Raw genomic sequence first — 26,179 nt, 5'->3', positions numbered from 1 at the left:
AAAAGCATTATTCCTTAACCAATACAAACTCACTCTTGAGGGTCTAGATTTTTTTTTTAAAAAATTAATAATAGGGGGCCGGAGCAGTAGCACAAGCAGTAGGGTGTTTGCCTTGCACACAGCTAACCTAGGATGGACCATGGTTGGATCCCCCGGCATCCCATATGGTCCCCCAAGCCAGGAGTGATTTCTGAGCACAAAGTCAGGAGTAATTCCTGAGCTAATTGTCACCGGTTGTAGCCAAACAAAAATAATAATGGATTTTGTCTAAATTGTCATGTTTAAAAATTATTTTATGGACTGAAGACATATACAGAGGCCTTGCGTGCAGTTAAACCCAGTTTAATCATCACCATGTTTCTCCTGAGAACCATCTCATATAGCTAGAACACACACACTCACAAAAAAAAATTACCTCAAAATTAAGGTAAAGATTATCTGTATGTTGGACCAGGGGTATAACTCAGCTGTAGAGCAATTTGCCAAGCATGTGTAAGGCACTGGGTGGAGGGAGGTGCATATTCCTCTATTTCCCCAAGCCATGTGTCCCAGCTGTCTTTTTCTATGTACCCAGCATGGTACAAAGTTTGACTGTCATGTTTACACTGCAACAACAAAAAAGGGCTGTTAGCTCACATATCAAATACTGAACAAGAAACCACACACCCCATTCCATACCATTGCTGCTACTATTACCTTCATCACAACTACAGTATTTGACATACATTATGTTCCAGATGACATAAAATGGAGGTTATACTGTGGACATTTGTTAACTTGGGGCCTTGAATGTGGAAAGTCTCCTATACACTTCCATATTCATGCAGTTGGGTGCTGTTTATCATGCCAGAGATCAGAGAATCCTAGACTTGGAAGCAGGGAGAAGGTAATTCATATCATCCTCCTGAGTTAATTTTGAGCCTTTACACACAAAAAATCTGACCTGTGAGACTGAAATTCAAGTCCTCCAAACAACAGACATTGTTGACAAGGTAAGAGCACTGCAGACTGGGGTTATCTCTGGTAACCCTTCTGACAGCATATGCTCTTAGAACAGTCCTCTGAGGGCCATGAATAAAGATAAAGCCCAAGGCAGAGCTTGATGATTTTCTCCCATTATAGTCTGCAATGCCTGTCAAACACATTTTTTTCATCATATACACATCTCTCCCTGGTTTGGTGTAAAAGAACTCTCTCCTGAATCATTTCTTTCAGACTAGAGTGTGCCTGGGGAATATAACAGGTGGTAAGATCTAAGAATACTCTCTCCTGCCTTCTAAAATGAAATAGGAGCCCAGTGGAAAACTTCTGTGTTGAAATACTATTATCATCAATTACAGTGACACATTCTGACAGTGCTTTGTAATATTTCAAAACATGCTGACATCTACTCTTTTCTTTGGCCCCCACCACATTTTGCTGTGAGACAAGGGTTACACCCACTGCCTCTGAAGAGGAAGGGTTAAACTTGAACTTCAAAGACTGACCTCTGATCTCTCAGGGAAAAAGAAAGGCCTCATTAGGAATAGGTGCCCAATGGCAGAATCTATGGCCAGGGAGTAAGAAGAGGAGAAGAAAAGATGGGGTTGAATTCTGGCAACTGTTGCATACTTATTTGTCACTTCAGAGATTTCAACATTCATTACTATCCTCCTGGAGGCAAGCATTCTTGTATGCCCTAGACTCTGAACATGTAAAAACTCAACGGAGATAACAATACACCACAAAAGTTTTTTTAAATATTCATGCCACTTTACTATCATTAAGTTTCTATAAATGTATCCATGTCATAATACAAAGACAAATGTTTCAGAGATATCACAGATTAAATTCTAGCCACCTGTGCTCTCTCATTTCAGCTTCCTTGATTGGAAAATGAGTGACAAGTTTAATTGATTGTTAAAATACAACAAACACCCTGTAATAGTGACCATAGTTTAAAAAAATTTAGATATAAATATATAACAAAATATTTATGTAATGTAGCATATATACACATTTTTTATTTTCCCTTATAATTTAATAACAATGAAGAATACTGCCTGTTTATTTTTTATGTTGGTGGTGTTATTGAATTATGAGTCATTATGTATTCTTTAGATTCATTCCATATCAGGTATATGACTTCCTTTTTTATAGTGTCTTTCATTGTTTTTCAAATAATTTCTCCCTTTTTTAATAATGTCTTTCATTGTGTGGCTTCTCTTAATGCACAGAAATCTGTTGTTTTATTTTTAAAGTAGTTGATTTATTTTTACTTTTATTGCTTGTGCTTTGCTTTTAGATACAATAAATCATGACCAAATCCAATGTCACAAAAATTTTATGTAGCTTTCTTCTCAGGGTTTTAAATTTTACATCTTTGATTCTTTTGAGCTAATTTTAGTATATGATAAAAAATAAGGGTCAGTTCATTTTTTTCTATGTGAACACATGGTTATCAATTTTTTTAGTGCTGTGTTAAAAATAAATAAGTAAATTGGCCCCTCCAGGATTCAGCCTGCCAGCACAAGAGAGAGAGGGAGGGAGGGAGACAGAGAGGGAGGGTAGGAGGGGGGAGGGAGGGAGGAAGGGAGGGTGGAAGGAGAGAGGGAGGGAGGGAGGGACGGACTAAAAGAGAGAAGAAGGAAAGAAGAAAGGAAAAATGAGTAAAATTAAAGAGAAGGAAGGAAAGAAAACATAAAATCCTGAAGTCAAAGAAGTCTCATATGTGAGAGAGCAATACATAGAGGGTTGCTAGGTTGAGGTCACATCTCCAATGTTAAACTCTTGAAAGAGATTTAGGGAAGATTTAGAGGCAGGATGCCCTGGAATGATAATATAAGGATTTAGTGTCATTTATGCAAAACAAATCGCAACAGACTCCTGTAGAAATTGAAATCCTGTGGAAATCAAATAACATTTTTAACAAATGTTTTCTCTTGTTTTTAATGTTTTATGGGAGTTTTAAATATGCTATCCCTAATTTTCTGTATTTTGAGAGTTCCTATAATGAAAACACATCACCTTTATAATTAAACCATTTTTTAATTTAAAATGATCACTAATGTGAACACAAGACAAATGCATAAAATAGATATAAGGAATAAAGATTGTGGCCAGAGAGATAGTATATCAGGTAAGGCACTTGCATGTGGCTGACATGAATTTGATCCTCATACATATGCTTCCCTGAGTCCCACCAGAAGTGATCCCTAACTACAAAGCCAGGAGTAATCCCTGAACACTGCTAGGTATGTCCCCAAAGACAAGACAAAACAAAAAGATAAAAAAAAATTATTTACCAGAATATGACATAGTCAAAATATTACACAGTCAAAAACTTTCATTTACTTCCAAGGGAAAATAGCTAAATTCTGTGTCTTCCAAAAGAGTAAATAGACAATAATAAAATTTTTTGCATTATTTCTGGATCTAATTTTAAATTAATTAGTATTGAAAAATAAAACATATAAGATTGATGCTTTGACTTATTAGAAAGAACAGTTCTAATTATTCCAGAACCTGGCTGCCTCCAACATGATGGCTTGAGAAACAGAGAGCTAACTGATGGACAAGCAGAGACTCTGACCAAGGATCTCAGGATTGTTGATGGTATTACTGTTTCGCCATCTGAAACCAAAGCAAAAGTCCTTAAGATTATATGAGATTCTCATGGAAAATGGATTTGAGTGACAAAGTTAGTTGTATCACATGGTGTCTGCAGAAGTCCTTACCTATAAAACGTATAATTAAACAATTAATAGAAGCATATGGCTCCCTAGGACCCGAGGAAGGCATGAGCTCAAGAAGAGAATGTCAAGAAAGAGGTGATGTAGAACTATATACTAAAGCACAACGATAACAAGAAGGAATATGAATGAAAGGAAGGAGGAGGAGGACAAGGACGACAATGAGAATGAGGAAGAGGAAGACAGAGAACTGAGCAAGGAAATTTTATTCAGAGAAAGCAGGAATTTGAAAATGATGGTTTAGAGGAGTGAGAATGAATAGCTCCTCAGTGGTCAAAGACAGGGATATACAGAGTTAATCAAAATTAAAACTGATACAAAAAGACCTTCTTCACTGACTTGGTGTATGAGTTAAAGTGTTGTGGGTATGTATATGCTGTTTCAATTTCATACACTTGAAATATAGCTCAATAAGGATAACAATGCATGCAGTAAGCCTACATTTAATTCCAGGTACCATTTAGTTTTCTAAGTACTGCTTGAACCAACCCTTAAGCACTGACCCAAACCATGAAAATATCACTGGGTATGGTCCAAAATATATAATTAAAATGGTCACCTCTGATATTTAATTATTCAAATAGGAGTTAGTTTTCTAAAAACACAGAGAGCCCTTTGGCGGTGGCAGCACAAACAACTAGGCTCAAGAAAAGGGAATTATGGAATAACTTCACAGATGACCTGTCAAGTTCTCCCTGCTATCAAAATTCTGCTTACCATGGAAAGCACTTAAAACCATTCCCATCATAAGAAAAGGAAGGACATAACCCTGAACTTATAGAGCTCAAAATTATCGGCTTGAGAATTCTCAAGCTTGGATTTGATGCCATTTTGCCTCCTTAGTGACCATCACTCAATGGAGGTTCCCAAAGATTTGGGTTATAAAATTATTATTTTATAGAGTTCTCCCTCTATCTAAAGTAGAATGCTATTAATCTTTAATTTATATAGAAAATTGATAACATTTCTAAAAATAATCTGTTAAATTATAACAAATAAGAAAGTTATTCTTCCAGATAGCAGAAAAATCTGTATTGTCCTCTTAGAAACAACCAGATATTAACACATCTGACTGCAAACAGTTCTCTTATCCCCCAAATAGGAATACCTTTACCATCACTAATCATCCTGCCCAGTCCTGGTAACCAGTTAGACTATCATAGACATTCCAAAGACATTTCCAAAGAAAAAGTGATCTCACCTAAACAGTTTGGGGATGGGGAGATCATCACTTTTTCTCTAAAATCTTTAATAGGAAGTGTTGAAATTAGCTTAGAAAAGAAAAATGGGGGCTGGAGAGAGAGAGCATGGAGGTAAGGTGTTTGCCTTCCATGCAGAAAGACCGTGATTCAAATCCCGGCATCCCATATGGTCCCCCGAGCCTGCCAGGAGTGATTTCTGAGCATAGAGTCAGGAGTAACCCTTGAGCACTGCCAGGTGTGACCCAAAATCAAAGAAGAAGAAGAAGAAGAAAGAAGAAGAAGAAGAAGAAGAAGAAGAAGAAGAAGAAGAAGAAGAAGAAGAAGAAGAAGAAGAAGAAGAAGAAGAAGAAGAACAAGAACAAGAACAAGAACAAGAACAAGAAGAACAAGAAGAAGAAATAGAAATGGAGGAGGGAAGCCACATTTCCTGCAAGCGCAGCAGCCAGCGAGCCCAGACCCAAAATCAAAGAAGAAGAAGAAGAAGAAGAAAGAAGAAGAAGAAGAAGAAGAAGAAGAAGAAGAAGAAGAAGAAGAAGAAGAAGAAGAAGAAGAAGAAGAAGAAGAAGAAGAAGAAGAAATAGAAATGGAGGAGGGAAGCCACATTTCCTGCAAGCGCAGCAGCCAGCGAGCCCAGAAGCCACACACCCAGGTTAAGGGATGACCCAAAAGACAGAACTGGAAGAGATCACTGCCTTGAGATGAAGCAATGCAGGTCCTTCACCATAACTAGAGAATAAATATAGTAGTTCTGATGACCCGAGAAATACAAACCAGCTATTTACTCTCTTAGATAAGAATTTTAGAGAAGAAATATGGCGGATGTTCATAGAATTCAAAGAAAGCATGATAAGAACTGAATGAGGCACAAAGAAGAATCAAGAGGATGTGAAAGTAGGAATTAGAAAACTTCAAACTGAAATAATTGGACTGAGAAACTTGCTAGATGAAATGGAAATTCCACTAGAAAGCCTCTCCAACAATGGCTGAACACAGAATCTGTGAAGTAGAAGATGAGATGCATAATAGCTCCATACAACAGAAGAGGTTGGGAAAGAGTCTTTACACAAATGATCAGACAATGGAAAAAATCCTAAAAGACTGTTAACAGATGAAAATATAAAGTTTTTAATATACACACAACAGAAACAACATAAGAATTGTTGGAGTACCAGAGAACCAGGAAGAAAATCCAATAAAGAATCAACAGTCAAGGGCATCATTGCAGAGAAACACCTATAGCTAAACAGTATAATCAAACAAATCCTTCATGCCTCAAGAGAACCAGTGAAAAGAGATCAAAGAAAGCACCCCACGACACATCCTAGTCATAATGAGGAATCACACAGATAGAGATAGAATACTGAAAGCAGCAAGTTAAAAATTACATTCGAAGGAACATCTTTAAGATTAACAAATTTGTCACACAAAATCGACAAAAAAAAAATACCTCAAAGCCCTAAAGAAGTGGTGAATTATAGTGACAAAACCCAATGAAAAAAATACTTTGAAAAGAAAAGTTCACCCAGTCAGATTTGCATTCAGGTTTGAAAGAAGAATAAACAGCTTCACAGATAAACAACAGCTTAAAAACTTTACAAACTCAAAACAGGCATTAGAAGATGAACTGAAAAGTCTATTTTAAGGCTAACAGAATCATCAAACCCCTACAAAAATTACACTAAATTTCATGGCAATTATCTCTCTCAGTGTCAAGCAACTAAATAAACCAATTAAGAGACACAGAAAGGCAAAATGGATCAAAAAATTGAATTTAACATTTTTCTGCCTTTTCAAGAAACAACTGAATAGTCAGAACATACATACATTAAAAATAAAATGTTGCATGCTTGCTTCGGCAGCACATATACTAAAATTGGAATGATACAGAGAAGATTAGCATGGCCCCTGCACAAGGATGACATGCAAATTCGTGAAGTGTTCCATATTTTAAAAATAAATAAATAAAAAATAAGTTGGAGTACAATCGTCCAAGCAAATAAGTCTATTAAAAACTCTGGAGTGGCCATACTAATATTAGATGGCACAAAAATTAGACATAAAAAGTTATGAGAGAGAGATTGACATTTCTTAATAATAAAGGGATACATACAACAGGAGGAAATCACATTACTACACATATAAGCACCCAAAGACGAACCAGCAAAATATTTAAAACAACTGTTCAAGGATTTGAAGGAAGACATCAATAGAAACACATTAATAGTGGGAGACCTCAACACTGAGCTATCATACCTTTAATAGGTCAACTAGGCTAACACATAAAAAGAATATACTGATTCTAAAGGAAGAAGTTGAAGAGTGGCATAGTAGATATATACAGGGCACTACATCCTCAGAAAACTGATTACACAATTATCTCCAATGAACATGGATCATTCTCCAAGATAAACCACATGATGGACCATGAAACATATATCCATAAAATCAAGAGGATAGAAATTGTACAAATTAGCTTCTCAAATCATAATGCACTTAAATTATAAGTGAATTACAAAAAAAAAAAACAAAGAGAAAACTTTAACACCTGGAAATTAAGGAGCTTATAATGAATAACCAGTGGATCAGAAATAAAATAAAATAGATAAATTATTTCTGGAAACAAATTTGAAAAAAGAAACAAACTATTAGAATTTGTGGAACACAGCAAAAGCAGTACTAAGAGAAAAAAATGTAGTTTTGCAAGCACTCACCAGAAAGGAAGAAGGGGCCTATATAAATAAATTAATGTGACAGTTTATAAATTTGGGAAATGATAAAAAATGAACCAAAATAGGCATACAGAAAAAATAATAAAGCTTAAAGAGTAATTAATGAGTTGGAAATCAAAAAAATCTGAAAGATCAATGTAAGCAATAATTGGCTTTTTGAAATTAAAAAGATCTAAAATCACTAGGAAAATTCAGTAACAGAGGGAGATAGTGAAACTTAGTAAACCAAATTACAAATGAAAAGGGGGAAGATTATTAAAGATACTAGAGAAATTCAATAGGTAATCAGAGACTACTTTGAGAAACTCTATATCACAAATCATGAGAACCTAGAAGAAATGAATAAATGCTTAGACTCATAACCTCACAAGGTTGAACCAAGGTGATCTAGCATATCTAAAATGACTCATCACTATTGAGGAAATTAAAATGGTCATTAAAAATTTTCTCAAGGGGCCGGCGAGTTGGCGCTAGAGGTAAGGTGTCTGACTTGCAAGCGCTAGCCATGGAAGGACTGCGGTTCTATCCCCCGGCGTCCCATATGGTCCCCCCAAGCCAGGGACAATTTCTGAGTGCTTAGCCAGGAGTAACCCCTGAGCATCAAACGGGTGTGGCCCCAAAAACCAAAAAAAAAAATTTTTTCCTCAAAAGCAAAAGCCCAGGCCCAGATGGATTCAATAGTGAATTCTTTTAAACCTTTCAAGAGGACATAATGCCGTTCCTTTACAGGTTCTTCCAGGAAGTTGAAAAACAGACATACACTCAAATAGTTTTTACAAAGGTAAAATTTTCCTGATAAGAAAGTAGAGATGCCACAAAAATAGAGAAATGCAGACCATATCCTTAATGAACACAGATGCAAAGATCCTCAATAAAATTCTAGCAAGAAGGTAATACACCATAACCAACTAGGTTTCAATGCAGAGATGAAAGGATGGTTGAACAATCACAAGTCAACCAATATAATACACCATATCAAATAAAGGAATAATAAAACCCATACGATCATATTAATGGATGCAGAGAAAGCCTTTGATAAGTTCCAAGACCCATGAATGATAAAAAAAAAAACTCTTAACAAAATACAAATGAAAGAAACTTTTCTCAATATAGTCAAGGCCATTTACCAAAGTCTATGGCAAATATTATACTTAATGGAGACAAACTAAAAGCCTTGTCTCTAAAATAAGGTACAAGTAAAGGTTTCTCCCTCTCTCCACTCCTATTTAAAATAGAACTGGAAGTATTTGCTATATCAATTAAGCTAGAAATAAATCAAGGGTATTCAGACAGAAAAGAAGTCAAGCTCTTACTGATTGCAGATGACACAATACTTTATTTAGAAAACCATAAAGATTCAAAAACTAAAACAATAGATTCACAGCAAAATGGCAGACTACAAAATTAAGACTCAAAAATCTCTGAACTTCTTATACACAAATAATTATAGTGAAGAAATAGATATTATAAAGCAATCCCATTCAATATAGAACCACAGAAACTCAAATACTTAACTAAAGAGGTGAAGGACCTATTCAAAGAAAACTACATTTTAAGAAAGTTTCTATTCATTTTTTCTCCCCATTTTTTGATGGGGTTATATTTTTTCTTGTTAAGTTCTGTAAGTAGCTTGTATATTTTGAATATTAGCCTCTTGTCTGATGGGTAGTGGGTAAATAGTTTCTCCCATTCTGTGGGTGCCTTTTGTATCCTAGGCACTATTTCTTTTGAGGTGCAGAAGCTTCTCAGCTTAATATACTCCCATCTGTTTATCTCTGCTTCTACTTGTTAGGAGAGTGATGTTTCCTCTTTGAAGATGCCTTTAGTCTCAATGTCATGGAGTGTTTTACCTATGTGTTGTTCAATATACCTTATGGTTTCAGGTCTGATATCCAGGTCTTTAATCCATTTGGATTTGACCTTTGTGTGTGGTGTTGGATGGAGGTAGGAATTCGCTTTTTTGCAAGCAGCTGACCAGTTGCTTCAACAACACTTGTTAAAGAGGCTTTCCTTGCTCCATTTTGGATTGCTTGCACCTTTATCAAAGATTAGTTGATTGTATGCCTGGGAATATTCTCTGAATACTAAAGTCTATTCCACTGATCTAAGGATTTGTCTTTATTCTAATATCATGCTGTTTTGATGACTATTGCTTTGTAATACAATTTAAAATTGGGGAAAGTAATTCTTCCCATGTTCCTTTTTCCAATGATTGCTTTAGCTATTTGTGTGTGATAATTGTTCCAAATGAATTTCAGGAGAATTTGATATGCTTTTTTTGAAGAATGTCATGCATCTTTAGAATAATTTCATTAAATCTGTACAATGCTTTGGGGAGTGTTACCATTTTAATTAATTTTTTGGCTTTTGGGCCACACTCGATGATGCTGAGGGGTTACTTCTGGCTCTGCACTCAGAAATTGCTCCTGGCTTGGGGATCATATGGAACGCCAGCAGATCAAACCACTGTCCATCCTAGGTTAGTGTGTGCAAGGCAAATGTCCTATAGCTTGTGCCACCACTCTACCCCATTTTAATTATATTAATCCTGCCAATCCATGAGCAGGGTATGTGTCTCCATTTCCTTGCTCCACATCACTAACCATCAGGGAGATGCAAAGCAAAATAACAATGATGTATCATCCCACACCACAGAGAATGGCACACATCATAAAGAACAAGAACAATCAATCAGCACTGGCAGGGATGTAGAGAGAAAGGAACTCTCATTCACTGCTGGTGGGAATGCCGTCTAGTCCAGCCCTTAATGGAAAACAATATGGAGATTTCTCATAAAACTGGGAATTGAGCTCCCATATGATCCAGCTATACCACTCCTAGGAATATACCCTAGGAAATAAAAAATCAAATTCAAAAATCCCTTCCTCACATCTATATTCATTGCAGCGCTATTTACAATAACCAGACTCTGGAAATGATCAAGATGTCCTTCAACAGATGAATGGCTAAAGAAACTGTAGTATATATACACAATGGCATATTATGCAGACATCAGGAGAGATGAAGTCATGAAGTTTTCCTATACATAGATGTACATGGAATCTATCATGCTGAGTGAAATAAGTCAGAGAGATAGATACAGAATAGTCTCACTCATCTATGAGTTTCTAGAAAAATTAAGACATTATTGTAGTAATCCCTAGAGACAGTAGATGTGAGAGCCAGAGGGACCAGCTCACGAAGAAATGGCTGATTGTGGGGACTGCCAGGTGAAGTGCTAATTGCTTCACCTGCAGAGTCTCCGCCCTGCTGTGCTTCTTCTGAGGAAACTGAGGACCTGAAGGAAACCCTGTCCTGTGCTCCTCTGTCTTTCCTGAATCCTTGAAGCTCTCCTCAGAGCCCTGGGAAGTGAACCCAAAAAATACTGCATTCATTCTGAAGCTACCCAGTGAGCCAGTGAGAGAGTAAGAAATGGCTGACTGTGGGGACTGCCAAGTGAAGTGCTGATTGCTTCACCTGTGAGTCTCCGCCCTGCTGTGCTTCTTCTGAAGAAACTAAGGAACTGAAGGGAGCCCTGTCCTGTGCTTCTCTGTCTTTTCTGGATTCTTGAAGCTCTCCACAGAGCCCTGGGAAGCAAACCTCCAAAAGTTGCATTCTGAAGCTACCCAGCGAGTGAGTGAGTGAGTAAGAAATGGCTGACTTTACAAGCCCAGAAAGGGGAAGCCGCTGAACTCTGCTTGAACTCAGATGCCAGCATTCCTATCTGACTATCTTCTGTGCTGTGCTCCATTTTCGGCCTGATTTCATCCTTTGTGTGGCTCATCTGCAGATGGCTCGCCTTCCCTAGAGCCTTCCCTGAAGGTGAGCTTACATGCCCAGAAAGGGGAAGCCACTGAACTCTGCTGGAACTCAGATGCCAGCACCCCTATCTGCCTATCTTCTGTGCTATGCTCCATTTTCGGCCTGATTTCATCCTGTGTGTGGCTCATCTGAGGATGGCTCGCCTCCCCTGGAGCCTTCCCTGGAGGTGAAAGGGTGGAGCCAGAGGAACATGGCCGCTCCACTTTGCTTCCCTGCCCGTGCACATCATTTAGCCAATGAATACAACCACAACACGTAGAGAAGGACCAACTCACAAATATGAAACTCACCACAAAGAGTTGTGGTGCAGTTAAGAAAATAATTAGACTAACAACTATCATGACAATATTAATGAGTGAGAGAAGTAGAATGCCAGTCTCAAATACAGACAAGGGTTGGGAAGGAGGGAGGAGGGTCATTGGTGGTGGGAATGTTGCACTGGTGAAGAGGGATGTTCTGTTTATGAGTGGAGCTCAACTACAAACTATAATTATGCTTGTAATCATGGTGCTTAAATAAATATTTTATTTATAAAAATAAATAAAATTCTGGGCCCGGAGAGATAGCACAGCGGCATTTGCCTTGCAAGCAGCCGATCCAGGACCTAAGGTGGTTGGTCCAAATCCTGGTGTCCCATATGGTCCCCGTGCCTGCCAGGAGCTATTTCTGAGCAGACAGCCAGGAGTAACCCCTGAGCACCACCAGGTGTGGCACAAAAACCAAAAAAAGAAAAAAAAAGAAAGAAAATAAATAAATAAAATTCTAAATTTCTAAAATTCTAAATTTTATTCTAAAATTCTAAATTTTAAATTTTAAAATTCTAAATTTTATTATAAAATTCTAAATATCTAATATTCTAAATTCTAAAATATTAAATTCTAAATTCTAAAATTCTACTTTAAAATTCTAAAGTTTCAAATCTAAATTTTTAAAATTCTAAATTCTATTCTAAAATTCTAAATTCTAAACTTCTATCCTAAAATTCTAAATTTCTAAAATTTTAAATAAAAAAAACTATAGAACACTGCTTCAAGAAATAAAATTGAACACAAGAAAGTGGAGACATATACCCTGTTCATGGATTGGGAGGATTATCATTTTTTAAAATGGCAATATTCCCCCCAAAGGATTATAAAGTTGAAATCAATCCCTTTAAGGATATCCATGACATTTTTCAAAGAAGTGGATCAAACACTCCTAAAATTTATTTGGAACAATAAACACCCATGAATAGCTAAAGCAGCCCTTAAGAAAAAGAAGATGGGAGGCATAACTTTCTCCAACTTTAAATTGTATTATAAACCAATAGTAATCAAAAGAGTATGTTATTTTAATAAAGACAGATCCTCATATCAATGAAATAAACTTGAGAATATGACAATGTTCCCCAGACATTCAATCAAATAGTCTTTGAAAAGGGGGCAAAAAATGCAAAATGAACAAGGAAAGCTTCTTCAACAGGTGGTGTTGGGACAACTGGTCAGCTGCATGCAAAAAAAGGCGATATCAGACCTTTATCTAATAACCTACACAAAGTTAATATCAAAATGGATTAAAGATCTTGATATCAGAACAAAAACAATAAGGCATATAGAAAAAAAAAACATAAGCAAAACACTCCATGACATTGAAATTAAAGGCATCTTCTACAAAGAAAGTCCACAGTCCAAACAAATGGAAACAAAGATTAAAAAAATGGAACTACATTAAATTGAGAATCTTCTATATCTCAAAGGAAACAGTGACTAGGATACAAAGACCATCCACAGAATGGGAGAAATTATTCACACAATAACCATAAATAAGGGGCTAATATCTAAGATATACAAAGTATTGACAGAACTTAACAAGAAAAAGTATCTAACTCCTCAGAATTAAGAAGAAATAAACAGAAATTTCCTCAAAGAATAAATACAGGTGGTCAAAAAGAAAATGAAAAAATGTTCCGCATCACTAATCATCAGGGAGATGCACATCAAAACAACAATGAGATATCATCTCATGCCATAGCAAATGTCACACATCACAAAAAAAAACAAGAAAAAGAACAAACAATGCTGGTGTGAATGAAAGGAGAAAGAAACTCTCATTCACTGCTGGTGGGAATGACATCTAGTCCACTGTTTCTAGAAATCAATATGAATAATCCTCAAAAACCTAGAAATTGAGCTCCCCTATAATACAGCAATACCACACCAAGGAATGTACCCTAGGTACATAAGAACACAATATAAAAATGCCCTCTTTACACCTATATTCATTGTAGCTCTATTACAATAGCCATTATCTGCAAACAACCCAGTTGCCTGACCACAAATGAGTGGTTAATGAAACTGTGGTACATCTGAGAATAACACACAGTGGAATAATACTATTAGGAAAGATGAAGTCATGAAATTTTCCTATACATAGAGGGACATTGAGACTATTATGCTGAATGAAATAAGCCAGGAGAGAGACAGAATAGTCTCACTCATCTGTGGGATTTAAGAAAAATAAAAGACATTATGGAAATAATACCCACAGACAATAAACATGAGGGTCAGAAGGACCAACACATGATATTAAGATTACCATAAAGAGTGGTGCATGAAGTTAGAGAAATAACTACACTAACAACTTCCATGACAATGATTGTGAGAGACAGAAATAGAATGCCTGTCTCAAAGACAAGCAGGGAAAATGGAAAGACAGAAATGGAGAACATTGTGGCAGAAAAGTCACACTGGTGAAGATGGTGTATATTCAATGACTGAAACTCAACTACAAATAGGTTTATAACAATAGTACTTAAATAAAGAAATAAATAAATAAATAAATAAATAAATAAATAAATAAATATCAAATTAGCTTAAAAGTCCATGGGTCCAAGGGTATAGCTCAAGGGCTAGTTGAGATTAATATCAGTTGGCTCTCCAGCTCCTTGTGCAACACAATTCTGGTGCCAATTAATGCCTGGAGCAGCATCAGGCACTCCCCATCCACTTCAGACTTATTGTATGAGGAGATCCAAGTTACTTGCTGCATGTAGGGAGCAAAGAGGAGTTCACAATGACTGCAAGTAGGAGCAAACATACTTCAAAATCACACAGTCATTTGGGAGATGGATTCACTGGACAGATATAATGTTCTATAAACAATAAAAAAACAGCTTAACTGGTCATGGCAGCCTCTCCTACCTTTACCCAGACAAATCTAAGGAGAACTGAACAACTGAAGGATCTTTCCTAGTGTTGAGGAGCTGGCAGGAATAAGATGTTCAAGTAAAATACTTCAGACTGGCTTGCTCTGAAGAGACTTCTGGAGAGTGGAGCACTGAGTAGTCACAAAGATCTGTGATATAAAGGTTCAGAAACTCACATTAAGGAGGCAATTATAGATTGCTATAGAGAGCTGGAAGTTTCTTTTGCTTCCCCGGAAGGGTAAAGAATGGATATAAGAAATCCTGAAGGTGAGATAGGAGATCAAGCCTGTTGAACTCAGAGGAAGTAGGTACCAGTCACCAAGGACAGGTTTTCTTCAAGACTCTGACATGTGGGACCAGAGCAGGAAGGCTTGCTTGCGCTAGCATAGGACATACTGGGGTTCGATGCCCCTGCGTCCCATATGGTCCCCCAAGCCAGGAGCAATTTCTGAGCGCACAGTCAGGAGTGATCCCTGAGCATCACCAGGTGTGACTGAAAAACAAAACAAAACAAAAAGATTCTGACAATATATGTATTGTATGTCAGAGTCTTTTTGTTATATATAGTTTTATAGTTATATATAATATAAATTAAATATAATTTAATAATTATAATCATAATAAATAATAATAAAATAATGAAATAATTATAATATAAATTAAATATATGATGATAACTATAATATAAAATAAATATATGATATATTAATATATGTTATTATATATTAATAATATAATATATTTGTTTTATATAGATAGCACAGCAAGGAATGCTGTGCTCTGGGGACTAGGATACATAATGCTGGCCTCATTACTCTGCTAAATGAAAACTCCTATTCTCGAGGGAAGACAGGGGTTTGCCTACTGGTATCAGAGATTCAGTTCTCCTTAGATTTGTCTGGGTAAAGGCAGGAGAGGCTGACATACCTACAGAAGCTGTTTTTATCACTTATAAAGCATCATATCTGTCCAGAGAAGATTTCATCTTCGTACTGAGAGTCAAGCTACAGAGCGAAAAGGCTTCAATTGGACATTTAGTTTTAAACAAAACCCTGGCCGGCCCTTAATTCCAGTTAATGACCCCTGTGGCCCATGGAACCAGGACAAGAGCCCCACCTTTCAGCTTTGGATAGAAGCAGCTTTACTCCAACCATCAGATACCACTGCTAGGGCAGATGAGATATGTTTCTAGAGTTCCTTGGGTTGGCTCCCTATGTTGGAAACAAATTCTCTGTCCCCAGTTACCCTTCTGCTCCCAAGGAGCAACTATGGTCACTTGTTGTCTTCAAGTACAGTCCCTTCCCTGGGAAATGAAGGAGGTTAATGGAATTATAATAGTAGGTAACAGTTCACTGTTACGGTACCTTTTTATTTACTAATTAAAATAAACCACAACTGTTTATCAAAGGACTAAGTACATAATAATAATCAGCAGTACTGTTCATGTGATCTTTAGATGAGCAAGCTAAATAGTTCTAAATACCTTACCACAGAGAGGTCTGACAGAGCTCTAAACATCAATCAATTATTTAAAGCCTCACCTATATTGGCTTTTTTAATTACAGAACTTTCTGGAGCTGAAGTGTGCAAAGGAATAAAGAATGAAGTCACCAAATGAATGCTCCATTTGTCTGAGAATTTGATCTATTTTACTTTGGCTTCATTAAGAACTCGCTTTGTTTTATAGATCTTACAGCCAAGTGTCAATTAGTTTCCAAGAAATAGAGTATGCTTATTTTGTTTTCCTCAGGGTAGGAGCCTTTCCACCTCAATTAGCTTGTCGGGGATGGATAGAGCCTTCAGGAAAGGCTGCATCCAGAGAAGTTTGATGTGTCTGTGAACTCTGTTAGTCATGCTCCAGCTCCCAAACACCATGTACATCTACTCTGGCTGGATAGGAACTATTGTATCATGGAAGTATGTAATAAGACTGCACTATATTTTTTAGTGGGGAGAGGGGGTTATAGAATAACGTTTTGGAAGGCAGACCTATATTACAGAAGTCCCTATAAATGAGATGTGATTCTTAAAACAGTAAATTAAAATACAAGAAATGGTGCTACTCCATTCCTGAGGACCTCCACAGTCTTACAGATAGGTATGTGGTTTATTTACGAACACCAAGTCTTATCTCAGCTATCGGAAACAGTGCAAATAAAGCTGAGTGGGTTGCCTTCAGAGAGCTGCCAATATTTGGGTAAAGGGAGGCAATAAATACTTAATATACAGGATACTTTAATGATCATAAGAATTGCTGTTAGAAGGCAAATTGTATGCCACAGAGATCAGTTGGCCATTCCTTAGTGAGGATCTCCTTAGCGATCTCCTTGGAGATTCTCACTTAGGTGAAAGTGTTTGAGAGGAGACTTAAGTGTAAGTAGGCTGAAGGTGTGAGAGGAGAAAAGCTACCCCAAGGAGAAATGTGCCTGAAATTACAGGAAGGAGATGATATGTTTGAGGGAAATCAAGAAGGGCATACAGATGAGAAGGGGCCCTATAAATAGCGGAACCACCTTGAAGAAGCCTAATCTCCCCTCTAAGCGTATAATGAGAACTCTGAGAGGAATCTGGGGGTGCATGGCATGGTCTATTCTGTGCTATAAAGAAAGAGTACTAGGCCTGTTACATCAGAAATGGACCCGTTTGCACAATGGCTGTATCACACAATTTTAGGTGGTTGCAATGAAATAGTACCAGTTGAATAATAATCCAGCTTAAAGCATATTCTGCCAAGGGAGTCGCTGACCAAGCTATAAATATGAAATCTAAATTACAATCACTGAACTTTGTGTAGAGGGCATATGGGGTGGGGAGAGAGGGCTTGGCTGGAGCATGGGAACACTAGTGGAAGGAGTTGGAATGTTACCCATCCTCCAAACTCTGTTTTATCCCACCTGGATGGTCAGCCCCATCCACACCCCCCACTGGGGAGAGGATGCTATTGGGGACTAGGGCTTGCCTGTGGAGCGGCGGGACGAGCTTGCAGATGCAGCTAGGATGGATAGAGAGCAGCAGGAAAGACGCAATTTATCTTAGAAGCCATGTGGAGAAATGCACATGGTGATTAGGGCTGTGAAACTAAAACTGAATAACTCCATGAAACTTCAACTTTACTGCCTGCTGGACTCAATTTTTTTTCTGTCGTTACCCTGCAACCTACAGACCAGCCGACCTAATGGGCTACAGGCACAGGGCTGAGCCGAGAAAGGCCCCATCCCCAAATTAGGACTCTATATTCCTACTAGGTAAACAACACTTGGCTACAGTAGTGTCTTAGTGATGAAATATCGCCATACCTAAGACTTAACCTATCAATAACTATAAAGCATGGTTCTTTAACTAAATTCAAAAAAATTAAATACATTTTCCTCGCCCTCATCTAACATCCAAACTCTCTAACAACCTAGGCTGGGATTGAGTTGAGGTGCTTAAGAAAAAGAGTTTGGCAGCTGTATAAAATGGTTCTTTCAGTAACTCCAAGAATTGCATCACGATGACTATCACCCTGCCCTCACACAGCACGGATACTCTGTACTTGATGAGCTTCCTGGAAGTATTCTTGTTTTGCTTGGTGGGTGGATCCCTTCTGTGAGGATAGTTCTCAGCTTGAATTTACCTTAAGCATCGTGCTATGTCAGAGAAAAAACTGTCTACTCCTACAGGATGTTCACCTCTGTCTGAGCCAGATATCATCCTGCTTTATCTAGGGCAGGTGTGGGCAAACCTGTGGCTCCGGAACTTTATGTGACTCCTGAAGCTTTGCAAGGGCTCCGACAGCAGGGCGAACTAGCAGGGGGTTGGGGAGCTTGTACCCCCGACTTACCTCAGCACCTCCCAAGGCTCTCTGTGGCAGTTTGCCTTCGACCTTGGCGTCACTAGGCAACCCACAGCGTCCCTACCCTGGCCCATCCCCTCCTCCATCACATCACAATGTGTGATGTCACTGAGGGCACTCTAAGCGTGTACCTCTGCTGTGAGGGAAACAGAAAAGTGCTGACAGAGGGGACACTAAAAAATAATTTTTTTATATAAAGCAATAAAGAGAAAAAAGGGAGAAGGAAAAAAGAAGACCAGAGAGGATCTGGAGTAAGAGAAAAATAAAGGGCTGGCATAGAGAATAGATTTAAACTACTCTATGGTTCTCACTGCCAGAAACAAAGACTATCCAGGAAGCATAAATAACGGCTCCAGATCTGACTTTCTTCTCCCAAAGAGAAGGGCTCAGTTGATGTTGACTTTATCTAGCAAGGTGGTTAAACTTCAGAGAATCTAAACTTTAAACGTATCATTGGTTCATTTTCACAATTTGAAGTGTCTTTATTCCTATACTATGACAGAAGTCTCGACTGCCTCTGGTTCACTCCACTTGTCTAAATCCCTGGATAAAAACAATCCAGCTTTCTTGCCTAAATTTTGCTACAAGGGGAAGCATTCACTCCTGCCTTTCCAACCTCAGAGGTTCATTTATATCAGGAAACGTATAAATGTACCAGATAAGTAATTGTTATTGATTACCTAAAAGAAAATAACACAGGAAAAAAAAGAAACTAGTACACGTGGATAGAGCACTTGCCTTGCATGTGACCAACCCAGATTGGCATCCCCATATGATCCCCTGAGCACAACCAGAAGTAATTCCTGAGTGCAAGAGTTAGAAGGTGTTATGTTTTGCTGGAGGTGCCCCCCACAAAATGAAAATAAACTAAAGCAATTCGTAGACTGTTTGGATAATAAAACTAATCTTGGAAAAATAAGCTGTTTGAAGACTCCCACTTTCAGGCCCCAAATTGCTTCATCAGAAAAATTTGTACAGCTCTGTCTAACTCTCTCTGATTATGCATCAAATTCACAGACAGGTCTTAGGAAAATGTACTGATTGTGACAGTGTTATCAGATGCACACCCACCATTTAAAGGACCATCCAGCAATGCTCAAAAACAACCCCTACTTCTCTCTCCCTTTCCAAGTTTGCTGTGGCAACATGTGTTCTCGAATTTCTCTTGACCGCGTATCTTTATATCAGGTCTGCATGTGTCCAGAGGATTAGTCGTGACTCCACTAATCATTGATTCTATATTCAGGAGAGGAACACTTTAATTAGGAGAACAATGAGAATCTATTGGAATATTTTTCATGGCTCAAATCTGCTAAGGAAATGTAAAATGTTAATTTAGAAAAGTATCAAATATGTTCTCTGAAGATAATGCACTACTCACTACCTCGGTATATTTTAAAAGAATTTGAGACAGATGTAAGACCTACACCAGTTATGGACCTCATGAACTATAGACACAACCTTTTTGTTAATAAAATAAGATAATCTAAGCAAGTGATATAGATTTGTATATATACAAAAGGAAACTAAATTATCCCCCCCGAAATTGGATAGCTGCTTTGTAGCTCTGCAACTAAGTGCAAACTTCCTTCAAACAGGTGGTTAAATTTCCCCCCTCAAACGATCTTTACAGAATGGATTGATTAATTGAATGTCTTTACAGGCACAGTGAGAAGAGTTAATGCAGACTTACCCATTTCCAATTAATTGCCAATGCCCCTTCCTATTAGACAGTCTAACACCTCAAACCTTCTAGGTTTAGTGCTCCTTGGACACAATTCCTAACTTATTGCCTTTTATTCACCAGCTTTGTGTAATGTGGGTCCTGAGACACTAACAGTCCCTGGGTCATAGGCTCTCATTCATTCCATATTCTATGCCCTCTTCTCTAATTTACCAGTACCGGACTCAGGTAAACTTCCAAGAGCCTGCATTCCAGGATAGCACAGCCCTGCTTGTATTTTAACCAGAGCAGCTGCTCAGAATAGCTGCTCACTATTTGTGGTATAAAGATAAAAGTAGGGGCCAGCCTGTGCCTGCCAGGAGCAATTTCTGAGCATGGAGCCAGGAGTTTCCCCTGAGCACTGCCAGGTGTGACCCAAAAAACACAAAAAAAGGCAAAGCAAAAGTAGGGGCCAGAGTGATAGCACAGCACTAGAGCATTTGCCTTGTACACCCAGGACAGACCTGGGTTCAATACCCGGCGTCCCATATGGTCCCCCAAGCCAGGAGTGATTTCTGAGCGCATAGCCAGGAGTAACCCCTGAGCACTCACACGGATGTGGCCCCCAACCCCTCCCAAAAAAAAGAATAGACAAAAGTAGGTAAGACATGACAAAGATATTCAACCCCCATTAAAAACGGAGATAAGAAAATGAACAGAAATGTCTTCAAATAAGGAATCCAAAAATAAATACGAATAGCCAAAAAAACACATGAAAAAATTCTCCATATCATATTATCAAGGAAATGTAAATGAAAGCAACAGTGAGATATCTTAAGCCAGAACAAGATACTGACACATTACCACAAAGAACAAAAAGAACCAATATTGGCATATATAGCTGGTGGGAAAGGGATGCTTATTTGCAGCTGGTAGGAATGTCAATTGGTCCAATCTTTTTGGAAAATAAAATGGACATACCAGATGTCCCAAAAAAGTAATATATTGTATATCTATTATATAGCTGCTAGAAAAAAAGTCATAAAATTTGCTCATACGTGGATGGATATGGAATGTCATGTTGAGTAAAATAAGTCAGAGAGAGATGGGCATATATAGAATGATGATACTCATTTGCAGAATATAAAGAAACATAGTAGGAGAATAATACCCAAAAGACAATAGAAATGAATGGTCAGGAGGACTGGTTCTTAAGAGAAACCTTGCTACAATGCAGGAAAGGAACGAGACTAGGTCAGAGAAGGGACCACTATAACAATGATAATGGGAAATAATCACTCTGGACAAGAACTGGATGCTGAAAAAAGAAAAAGTGATGCATTCATGTATTGCAAACAATAGTATCATTTCCACTGTGTGTCTCTTAGTTGGTGTATTTAGTCCATTGGCATCAAGAGACATGATTGCTATTGAGTTTTATACCATCTTTCTATAGAAGTTTGGTTTGTCTGTGGGATTTATCTTATCTTTTTTTAATTAAAATAAAAGTAAAATCTTAAAAAAATTATTTTAAGCACCTTGATTACAAACATGATCAAAGTTGGGTTTAAGTAAAAAAAAATCCCCTTCACCAGTGTAACACTCATTGACATTGTCACCCATAGTTGTCAATGCTACTTATTTCTCTAACTGCACCACATTCTTTGTGGTAAGCTTCATATCATAAGTCGGTTCTTACAGTTCTCATCTTTTCTTATCTTACAGTAAAAGCCGTAAAGATGGTTTTGAGTCTATGAAGTTTTGAGCAGTTGTTTTTCCTTTAAGTTATGTAATATTCCTTCAATATAAATGACAGTCTGGCTGGGTAAAATGTTTTTGGTTGCTGTGTTTACTTCATTGAATTTTTTCATTATATCCCACACTGTCTTCAAGCCCTGGATGGTTTCCTTTGGTAAATCTGCTGTTAATCTTAAAGATGCTCCTTTATGAAACCAGAAGCAGTGGCACAAGCAGTAAGGTATCTGCCTTGTGTGTACTGGCCCTAAAATGGACTGAGGTTTGATCACCCAGAGGTCCATATGGTCCCCCAAGCCAGGGACTTATATCTAAATGCCATAGCCAGGAGTAGCCCCCCCCTGAGTGTCACCAGGTATGGGCCTCAAAAAAAAATTCTCCTTTGTACACAAATTTTATATACAAAATTTTTTTAAATATGGAACACTTCACGAATTTGCGTGTCATCCTTGCGCTGGGGCCATGCTAATCTTCTCCGTATCATTTCAATTTTAGTATATGTGCTGCTGTAGAGAGAACTACAAATTTTGTATACAAATTTGTATACAATTTTTATTATTTATTTTCAGCATTCTTTCTGTGAGTTTCATAATTCTGACGAGAATTGCCTTGGGGCATTTTTATTTGGATCCCTTTTAGCTTGTACTCTAGGTATCCAAGGTGTGGATTTCTGCATTCTTCAGCTCTAGAAACTTCTCATCAATGATGCCTTTGACTGTTGCTTCTTCATTGAAATTATCTTCCAGGCTCTCTGGGACACAAATGATTAATAAGTTGTTTCTTTTTAGTTCATTACAAAGTACTCTTATCTGTTCATTTATTTTGAGACTTTTTTTTTACCATCTTCTATTATTTTTGGAGGTTTTCTGCACTTAACCTTTTTTCTTTATTTTTAATAATATCTTTATTTAAGCACCATAATTAGAAACATGTTTGTAGTTGGGTTTTAATTATAAAAAGAACACACCCCCTTCACCAATGCAGCCTTTCCCAACACTAATGCCCCCCCAACCTCTCTCCTCCCCCCACTTAATCTTTGAACTTACTTATTAGGTCCTCAACAGTTGTTACTCTGCAAGTGAAGCCTTCCAAAAAATGTTTCACTTCACTTACCAATTTTTTCTGTTATAACATTTTTTTTTGTATTTTTCTCATTTCTGCTCTCATATCTTCTTCTTGTGTTTTATTTCCAGTACTTTTAATTAATTCTTTGAACTCACTGAACTTCCTAAGCATTTTATCTATGAACTCATTTAGACAGGTTATATAGAGGTCTATATAGGATATTGCTACTGATTCTATCTCAGTTTTACAATCTTTACCCACACACTGCAGTAGGGTTTTCTGTACTTTACTATGATTCCTTTTGTTGTCTCAAAGTGCATCTTCTCAACATCACTGTCAGAGTCTCTTACAATGCTGTGGAGGCTTCAAGGAATTTTTATGTGAGTGGTAGATTATCTTGAAAAGACAGAAGTCATGTGGGTGAGCCTTTTAGGGTGGGCTGCAAATCTGTTTGTTCAGGCAGATCACCTATTCTTTTCCTCAAGCCTTCAATTCTGGGTGATCTTTTTTTAGAAATATGTTAGCAGATAAATAGCTTGCAGTTAACAGATTTGATGTGATGGTGGTCTGGTGTGACTTCAGTACCTAGCCATTCAAAACAACACAGTAAATGAGTCTTAGAGAACTTCTGGAAGATATTGATCTCGCACTCTACCTGTATCAATAGCATTTAGAGCAATGTTACAACAGTACTGGAACATCCTCAGATGGTAATGATACTGTTCAGTCAGAAACAACATTCTAAAAACCACCATTCTATAATTCTTTCCGAAGTATTAACAAATTCCCTGAGCTTCAAGAATTTTAAGAGCTGCCTTCTCTTTTTCTCTTCTCTTCTTCTTTTTTAAGAGCTGCCTTCTCTTCTCTTTTAAGAGCTGCTTTGTGATTCAAGGTTTTAGGGCCATACATAGACATCAAGGTTCCATGAAAAGCAAAGCTAAAGATGAACAGAGATAGTGTCTCATCTTGGGAGTATTTGTGGCTCATGAGATTACCTAAAGAATATACAAATATAAATAAATAATAAATTAAAAAGTTGGAGTAGAAAAACTGCATGCTCTAGCCCTACCAACATGAGTCCCCTGGCCTCTTAGTTGTAATGCTGCCCTTCTCCCAAGTCCCTGGCCAAAATGTAGCTCGTTCTGACATCCACTGCCCCTGCATAATTAGAAAATAACCTGAAATTCAAATATATTATTAGTCATCATTTGGTAAAAAAAAAAAAAAAAAAAAAAAACTCAACAGGTTACTTCTCAAGGAACCTGAAACTTGACAATTAAAACCCATAAAATGCAATGAACATTCCTAATGAGGAAACTATATAGGTCAACTGCAATGTTAGAGAGGGTGAGAAACCTAGGCAAATCTGCAAGCCCATTAAAATACTTGAGTCTGGTTGATGGGAATCTAAAATTAACACTCAATGCATTGGCAACAGAATCAAGAAAGCAGTAGCAAACAAAATAAGAATCACTAGAAGATAATTCAACCAAATCAAAAAAAAGAACTCTTTTAGAAGGTGAAAGAAGGCCCTATAAATGGAATGGAATTTAATAAGCTAAAGAACACACTTGAAAGTCATAGTGACTCAAGGAGCTAGAAGAACCATCCAGATGAACTAAAATCAAACTACAAGCCAGAAGTAATAAGAAGTCAAAAAGGAAAAAAGACGGAAAAGTATCAAAGAAAATGTAAGGTACTTAATGAACAAAAACAAGAGTAATAGTCTCTGAATTATAGGAATACTGGAAGATGTGGAAAAAGGAAAAGAGGAAGAACATGTGGTGGGAGAGATGATAACAGAAAATTTCTCTACTACTCTCTGGATGGAGGAAGCTGAGCAAATCCAAAAGCTCAAAAGAGTACAAGCAAATAAATTTAAACAGCACACCCAAGACATAGAGTAATGAAAATAGGCAAACCCAAAAAAGATGGACTTCTTAACAGAGAATAAAATCCTTAAATATAAAGAAAAATTATAAGAATCACCACCAGATATCCCATATAATCCCATATAAAAGGGTCCCAGGCAAAAAAATAAAAGAGTAGAAATTACATATTCAAATTATTGAATAAAATAAAGTTGTCCACTATCCAGAAAAACTCTCATTTAGATGGTAGGGAGGGATAAAAACATTATTAGAAAAAAATAAACTGGCAACATTAGCAATAACTAAAGTGACCCTAAATGAACTACTGAAAGGTCACTATATAAACCAAAAAACCAATTGTAGACCAATTGAAGAAATAATAATGCTACACACTATAATGTCACAGCAGCCCTTCTGTCAATAGATTCCTTGAATGTCAAGGGAATAAACTTTCCCACTCTAAAGGCACAGAGAGAGAGTTGGATCAGGAAACAAAACCCATTCATTTGTGAGTACACCTAAAGTCTAGTCATAGGTCAGAATAAAGGGTGAAAAAAATTATACATGACAGTAGGGGGAAAAAAGGTGGGCAGTCATACTTAGTTTAGATTAAATTGCATTCAACCTCAAGAAAGTAATTAGAGAGAAGGGTGGACACTATTTATGATCAGGGGGGAAAAAGACAAGAAGTATAAGTCTAATCAATATATGCACACCAAATGTTGGGTCAGCAAAGCTTGCCAACAAACCTAGAGAAACATGTAGATGAAAACATAATATTAGTGGGAGATTTCAACACCACCATTCTCAATACTGGATATATCCACTAGACAGAATATTAGTAATGACCTACAATCTCTAAATGTGAAACTAGATGTGCTGGAACTAATTTATTTGTACTGAATCTTCCAACATCAAAAAGCTGACTACATGTTCTTCTCTACTATACACGAAACATTCTCCAGGATAAATCACACTTTAGGACATATATCTAACTACGTAAATAAATTCACAAATATGAGAATCCTACCAAGCATTCTATCAGAGCTAAAAGCTATAGAGATAGAGATTGGTATACTAAGAAGAACTTGAGAAACTCTAACTTTTGGAGACTGTTCAACATGCTACTTAATAACTGGATTAATAGCTGGATCAAAGAGGAAATCAATAAAAACAATAAAAGATTCCTTAAAAACTAATGAAAATGAAAAAATCAGTCAACCTATATCTATGGGACGCAACAAAAGCAGTAATTAAGAAAAACTCATTGAGGGGTCGAAGAGATAGCATGGAGGTAGGGCATTTGCCTTGCATGCAGAGGA

General features: G+C 37.2%; 2 non-coding genes across 2 annotated transcripts; one reads left to right on the top strand and one right to left on the bottom strand.

Annotated features, from left to right (window-relative positions):
• The first annotated feature begins 6,776 nt into the window (after positions 1 to 6,776).
• Positions 6,777 to 6,883, top strand: LOC126003114 (U6 spliceosomal RNA). Its single transcript, XR_007493655.1, has one exon. It is a non-coding gene; the product is annotated as a U6 spliceosomal RNA (small nuclear RNA).
• Positions 6,884 to 22,333: 15,450 nt separating this feature from the next.
• LOC126002136 (U6 spliceosomal RNA) lies at positions 22,334 to 22,440 on the bottom strand. The gene has a single exon (XR_007492911.1). It is a non-coding gene; the product is annotated as a U6 spliceosomal RNA (small nuclear RNA).
• Positions 22,441 to 26,179: the final 3,739 nt, after the last annotated feature.

This window comes from Suncus etruscus, chromosome 2 (genome assembly GCF_024139225.1).
Source record: "Suncus etruscus isolate mSunEtr1 chromosome 2, mSunEtr1.pri.cur, whole genome shotgun sequence".
NCBI classification, from domain to species: Eukaryota; Metazoa; Chordata; class Mammalia; order Eulipotyphla; family Soricidae; genus Suncus; species Suncus etruscus.
The sequence above is the reverse complement of the archived record's forward strand: the minus strand, read 5'-3'. Positions and strand labels throughout refer to the sequence as shown.